The 7,551-nt window shown below is 38.1% G+C and overlaps 1 long non-coding RNA gene across 1 annotated transcript; it reads left to right on the forward strand.

Moving 5' to 3' along the window:
* Positions 1 to 3,213: 3,213 nt before the first annotated feature.
* LOC144647852 (uncharacterized) lies at positions 3,214 to 4,448 on the forward strand. The gene is made up of 2 exons (XR_013569646.1): positions 3,214 to 3,764; positions 4,236 to 4,448. It is a non-coding gene; the product is annotated as an uncharacterized LOC144647852 (long non-coding RNA).
* Positions 4,449 to 7,551: the final 3,103 nt, after the last annotated feature.

The following is a 7,551-nucleotide window of genomic DNA, read 5'->3' on the forward strand; positions in this document are numbered from 1 at the left end:
TTATTGATTTTGTTGCTTTGGGAGTCGTTGTTCGCATGTGCTTCTAAGGAAACAACCTATTGCAGAACACGTATTTCACGATTTGCTAGGCCTCTAAAACTGCTTCCAAAAAACTCTTTCTTGTTGGAAATTTTGTTGCATCCATACGACTGTACGTGATAAGATATACAATCCTTTGATCGTCAGTTTCTAAAAGAAGTTGACGACACCGTTGTTGCTATGCAACCGCTGTACTGGCGTTTAACCGCCCTTGCCCAGCACTGCTGTTAATAATTAATAACCTGCAGTTTTGATTGTTTGTATTGTAAACTCATGAGAAATTAGTTGTTTATTTGAAATTTACAGTCAGAAAGTAAGTACAATTCTATTTGTTCTTTTGTCAAAAAAAAGCCAATTTCATGACGGGTACTATATTCCTATCATAGTTCTGGGCACAATCAATCTCGATAAAAGTAACTGAATTTGTGAGTTCATTCCCTTCCCCCCTCATCAATATTGTTTTCCGCTAAAATGTAATAATTCTTTGTTGCAACATTGATTGGGGAAAGGGGGGATTATTTACGTTTTCCAATTAACTAACCATTGAGCGAGGAATATGTTATAAACACGTTTTCTGTTAAGCTGATTAAGTGTCCCAAGGTCTTCTGTATAGGATTGCAGCTACTTCCTATACAGAAGGAAAGATGAACAGCAAAACAAGAACTGGCACAATTAAAATTCAAAATATGAGGAGGGGTATTAACAATAATCAAAGTTATGTAAGAGTTACAAAATTAATAAGTTTCACAACTGAAAAAAGAAAAACGGATCTCAGTCTCCTATGGTTAAAGAATGCACTCAAGCTCATTGAAATTACACAAAAAAAAATCCAACATAAATTTATAAAAACCTGTCGTGATGGACAGGGAATAAAAAAGAGCTTTTCATCAGTCCAAGGATTGAGCATCCATGTTTTAACATGATGAGGGTCCACGGGATCTTCATTGATTCCATTAGCTCCACTTTTCCCCATGATGAGGTAGTTAATTGCCTTTAAATTAGAACTTGCACCATCGCAAACCACTGCTATGGTATGAAAACCATAAATATTGAACGCCCGAATAATCCTTTACCACTGCTGGCCTGATTAAGCCACAGAAACTGCATAATATAACAAGCTTTTACTGTTTTAGGGGCTTTCAGCTCTTCATAAACATCAAGCAGTGACATCATGTCATCTGCTGTCATCGCATGCCCCGCAAACCTTAATGAAAAATATATATTTGCAAACCTTAATGAAAAATATATATTTGAGAATAAATACTTATTACTGGCAGTTTCTCAATGATGGGGACGATCGCAGTGGGGTAATTCAGATACCCGAGTCCAGGAAGGAAGTCGAGTTAACTATTCACGTCCGTGAATGCCTGCAGCCTGTCACTGTCTCTTTCCCCAAATTTGGCAATTTTTTAAAGTTGTTCTATAAAAACTTTGGTGATGGTGGCGGTGTTTCCGAAGCGTCTCTCCAGCTCGGCCCACATGTCTTGTAAGGCAACAAATGGGTCTCTATATTGCCTCTGTCTGTAGTTGTTCAAAACTTTCTGGGCATCTCCTCTCATATAGCTTCTCAGGTAGTTGATCTCCTGTTCAGGGGTCACGTCTGTACCTTTGATCATAGCCTTGAAGGCACTCTTCCAGGGGTGGAAAAGCATCACATCGCCAGCGAATGTCTCTGGGTGGCACTTTGGAAGGTTTTGTCTTGCCAAATTTGCAGCAAATTTTTGGTTAGTCGTCGCTAGTTCCTCTATAGGAGCCGGTGTAAAGGGATTTGTCACACAGGGGCCATAAGGGGCACGTTTCCTGCAAGACCATTTCCTGTGGTAAAATTTCTCTGGCTGGTGGTGTTTAAGCCGGGTGAATGTTCTTCGTTAACCGGTGAGGAATCATACATTTAATTGTTTTGAGGCGTGCTGTGAGTGACTTTATTGTTTCCCTTTTCGATATGTTCCTGAAGTTGGTCCGGGCTCTCTGTCACACAATCCACTGTTTTAAATTAAAACTTCTCACTGTCAGGGTTTCGAGTCAAGTCTTCAGTGTTTGCAGTGATCAACCACAGGCTCCAACTTCAACGATTTATTACACGATTACAATGATCATCAAAGCATGGGATGAGAACTAAAAATTACAGAAATGTGCGTTACCAGAAGAAACGTCAAAAAACTAAGGAAAAGGAACCCCAAACAAAATGAAGAGTAAAAGAAAACTTCGACTAAACTTACGTTGTAATTCCTGACTCCTTTGTGTACAACCATAAAACATATCTCCACTTGAATAACAAAATCGCTGATCTAGCGAAATGTGTCTCTGTACTATCTCCGAGTTATCTGGCTTTGTGCGATCAAGTTACGTTTACAAAATTGCTTCCTGGAACTACATAAGGCATTGATGCATTCTCATTGGAACCCCATAGTTTTTCCACAATTATATTTTCAGAGATAAGCATTTGAAAAAAAAACATGTTGAAGACTACTATCAAAAACTTGTTCTTTCCTTTCCCATGCTGTGGAATATTGTCAAAAGATTTTGCCAGTACCTCCTTTTGCTTTTCTCTCTTTTTCCCCTTGGTTTTTTCGACATGCAAATTATCCACACAGAAATCACACGTTTGACATAAAGTGCAGTCCATCTCTCCAAAATATTTAATCGGTTTCAATTTTCTGCATTCAGGTTTGATACATGCTTCAGGCATTTATGCTCACTCTCTGGTAGAGAACCTAACAATTGCAAGTGTTTTGTTCAATCCTCAAACCTTAAAAACACAAAACACTGAGACAGTCAAATTTTTGGGCATAACATTCAAGTGATGTGGGCATACTAAGGTGAATAATGATATGGACAACTGGTTTACTACTGCCCGTGCCGAAGGCAACTGTTGCACACATGACTGTGGCTCTTGCTGCTTGCCAAGCTTCAATTTTGTCTTTGTATTGATCAAGTGCCCCATGCTAGTTGGCGGCATTGATGCCCTTCCTCTGTAACAAGTATGCCATGTCTGTTGTGTCACCCTGCTGCAGACAGTACACAATTCCACATTTGTTGCTGTATTCCTCTTGAATTAATTTTGTTTTGTTTTGTTTCAAGCAATGGGAATGCAGTGGGATGCCATTTTTTATATTAAAACCCTTATTTTATTTCAGGTTTTAATATTTCGGTTTTTAAAAGTAAAGTAAGGAAAGCAAATTCCATAACCTCGACTGATCAAATGTACAGTAAGAACGCTATTGATAAATACGGATGAAATCCATAAGAATCTGAGCGAACGAAACTGGGCAAAAGGGGGCCGAGGCTCTGAATAGCTTTCTTTTGAATGACTGTCTAGTGTATTTTATTTCATTATTACATCGTTAACATTGAATCCATACCTAAAAGATTTGGATCCCTTAAATCTAATTATTTAAAACGATTTTAAGGTTGACTAATCCAAAACTAAAGCCGACCAAATGAACAGGCGAAAGACTCAGACAAACATGAGCAGACCCATGGATGCCCAACCAGACGGAACTGAGCAAAAGGGGGCTAGAAGCTTGGATTACTATCTATTTTTATCTTATGATTTAGATTTGTATTATTTATTTATTACTTTTGATTGAAAATTATTAATTATTGTTTTTACAGCTGCTTAGTATACCTCAGTTGTGACCCGGATTAAGTGGTTAATGGTTAGCTGATATACGTAGAGGTCTAAATATTTCTTGATGGCAATTCCATCGGTATGGGCTTAAAAGGTAAATGTTAATTTATTTATTAAGTAATAGAATTTTAACTTTAATATTAGAAAGTTTCGATTTTAAAATAATTTTCCTTAATCTGACTGATTAAGGTAAACTTTTTATGTAAGTGCTTCTTGTCCAACACACCCCCAGCATACCAGGAAAACATGCAGACCAATTAGCCGACCATAGGTTTAACCCATAGACGTCCAGATAGATCAAACAAATCAACCAGATACAAGTGGTGTGGGAAACAAAACTTGTGTTTGACTAGTGAAATGCCCTAATATTTAGTTTTAAATTGATTATTTATTTTGTGTTTACTATCTGACTAGTGTCTAAGATTCTTTAAAATAAAATTTTTGTTTAATCTTTTGGTTGAGAGGAGGAATTATTAAGTTCACGAGTGATTAAAATTAAGACATAAAGTACTTAGGATGGGGGTAGATTTGATATTTTGAGTTAATGTATTTTTTGCTTTCCTAGGTTTCTGCATGAGACAATCCTGAAAACAGTACTTGGTTTATGCTTGCTGATGGAGGCGCCGGGGATGTCAATGAGACCCATTGAAATTTAATGTCCTAGTTTTTGCTACCCTTGCTTTTAAAACAGACCCACCACCATAATTTTCTATTACATTACAGTACGAGGATTTCCCTTTATGTTACATAAGAAATAAAAAATTTTCTTTTCTCTTGACTCATTTGAGTTTTCTTTATTTTGACCATTCACATAAATTATGACATAACTCTTACAATCTTTGAGACCAACTTTTCCTTAAATTTTATAAATTTAGGATTAAATTTTGGGTGCTCCTTGTGAGCACCCGCAATTCCTTGGACATTTTGGTTGAGCAGAAAGTTGTTTCGCTCTTATACAGTGCTTTATGATGACGTCAATTTGTTTTTTTTTTTCATGTTTTTTTGTGTTTTTGCTTTTTTGATTTTTTCTTTGATTTTCTTTCTAAGACTCATTTTTGCGATTGGCTTTGCCTTTCTTGATTCTTTGGTTCTTCTCCGGGCCAGCCTCTTCAGTTTTTTAATGACCTTCTTCTTGCATTCCTTCCTTTCGGTTTCTTCTGCACAACGCACCATAGCTTCTTCGTCAGCTTTTGTCTTTGTTGATGAGGCTGTCGGCCATTTTCTTTTGACAGTGCAGAGGAGCGAAACGTAAGAAGACAGATTGGTGAGTTGAGATGTTCAATTATAGTTTAGGAATTCTAAAACAACCATTTCATTGGAAATGTTCTCACCGGTTGGGGTCACCTCCTTGAAAATATTTGACTTTGATATGGCGTAGCAGATTCGACATTATATTTGAATTTGAATGGCGAAATTTTTAAGTCTTCCTTGGTTTTTTCGACATGCAAATCATCCACACAGAAATCACACGTTTGACATAAAGTGCAGTCCATCTTTCCAAAATATTTTATCGCTTTCAATTTTCTGCATTCAGGTTTGATACACAGCTTAACCATTTCAAGCAGCTCTGCCAGCTTCAGGCATTTATGCTCACTCTCTGGTAGAGAACCTAACATTTGCAAGTGTTTTGTTTGATCCTCAAACCTTAAAAACACAAAACACTGAGACAGTCAAATATTTGGGCATAACATTCAAGTGATGTGGGCATACTAAGGTGAATAATGATGTGGACAACTGGTTTACTACTGCCCGTGCCGAAGACAACTGTTGCACACATGACTGTGGCTCTTGCTGCTTGCCAAGCTTCAAAATTTTCTCTTTTTTGTATTGATCAAGTGCCCCATGCTAGTAGGCGGCATTGATGCCCTTCCTCTGTAACAAGTATGCCATGTCTGTTGTGTCACCCTGCTGCAGACAGTACACAATAGGCAGTTTAAGATAGGCTACGGCGATGCGCTACTACGGCTGCCGGAAGTAATTTTCTCCAAATATAAGATACTGCGCATGTCAGTCAGTCACGTCCAGCCGTAGAGTGAAATCTGACTACGCGAGTCGGAGGTTTTGCCGTAGTGGTAGTACATCGGATTTTATTCGCTTCTCTGTCCTTTTTCGACGGGTTTCTCAGTATTTTAAGAGTTCCAACGAATACTGTATCCTTTGAATTTAATTGTAGTCGAACAATTGTCGCATTTGTCGCTCATAAGCTTTAAAAGTCTTATCCTGAATTTGACGAATTCGTTCGGTCCAAGTGTCGGTATGGACAAGAAAAGTACTCGTGTTGAGCGTGCGATTTTTTTGCCTTCACAGTTTAGTGGAGATGTACTATAGCTGTATAAGTAACCGCTACCATTTTGCTTTGGTGAGTACTCGTATATTTCAGTTCATAACTCGGTATTCTTTGCGATATTCGTATTTTTAAAATTAAACATTTTATCGATTTTAATTGTTGTTGTGTTGTTGTGTATTGCTGCTGTAGAAAGAATCTCTCTCTCAGAACTATTCTGAGATATATATATATATATATATATATATTTTTTGAGCGAAGCCATTCGGCTGTGGAAAACTAAATAAAAGTGTTATTCAACTCCTTAGCCTATGTTTCTTTGTATTTTGCCTTGCTTTTACACTAAATTTGGCGGACTGCCAAGACGTACTCTCCCCAGACCTTTTCGGTTACGGTAGCCGTAGTAGCACCTTGCCGTAGCGTATCTTAAACTGCCTAATTCCACATTGGTTGCTGTCTTCCTCTTGAATTAAAGCAACAGCTTCATCATTGCCATCATACTTTTTACGTTTCACAAACAGAGAAGTGTTTTCTTTCTCGCAAGACTGTCTAATGACTGTAAAATCACTGATTACTGTCAAACAAGCTTTATTATAATGTTACCTCTACATTTCTTTGATCCTGTCTTGCATAGGTCTTTGAGTCTCGCTGATGTGAACAAAAATCTGTGTGACTGATACAAACTAGAATTGCTTTTGCAGTTCTCCATGCTACGAGCGGCTCGGTTACCAAAGAACTGTGAACTTGTAGATCCTTTACCACATTCAGAGCAATCAACGAATAAGCTCTGCCAGATTGCAATCAAAAAGCATTTTTCACAGTAGCAGATGCACTTTCGTCTGGCAGTTTGTCTTGGCCTTCTTGAGTAAATTCCACAATCCACGCTCCATTAGCACAAGCTTTATGTTGTACTTCCATGACTGGTAATACTTCCATTCTTCCTGTTGAGTTTCTTGAAGCAGTAGCTCAACGTCCTGGGCCCATAATCTGTAAAAAGGAAACCAAACGAGCCACAACAATCCAGGAGTTTTAATCAAAACTTGGAGGTCACGACGAGAAGACTTGCTTCCATTTACTTTCACGACTTGATGTCGGTCAGACGGATATGATCGGAACCACTCCAAAGCACTGTCCACGATACCAAACCGTTGTGGCAGACGATCTAATAGGATATGATGATCACAGTATCAAATGCTGCTGATAGATCAAGTAGCAGCAGAATTACACAACAATTGTTATCAATTGGCTGAAGAATATCATCTTGAACTTTGATCATCGCCGTTTGAGTGCTGTGGTTCTGTTCATACTCTGACTGATAAAGTTTGTTTGAGTTGTTATCCTCAACGTGTTGACATATCTGAGCTGCAACAACTTTTTCAACACATTTGGAAATGAAGGCCAGGTTAGAAACTGGGCAAAAGCTGCTAAATTCTTCATGAGGTGGAGTTCGCTTCTTAAGAAGTGGATGCAATAACACATTTTTTAGAGCACCACAGCATTAGTTACAGACACATTGACTATCTTAGTGATGACTGGCAACAAATCAGAGAGACACTGTTGCTGGAATAGGATCGAGGTCACAGGACTGGTGCACAGA

Source organism: Oculina patagonica, chromosome 4 (assembly GCF_052425735.1).
Source record: "Oculina patagonica isolate OP01 chromosome 4, crgOcupat, whole genome shotgun sequence".
Classification (NCBI taxonomy): Eukaryota; Metazoa; Cnidaria; class Anthozoa; order Scleractinia; family Oculinidae; genus Oculina; species Oculina patagonica.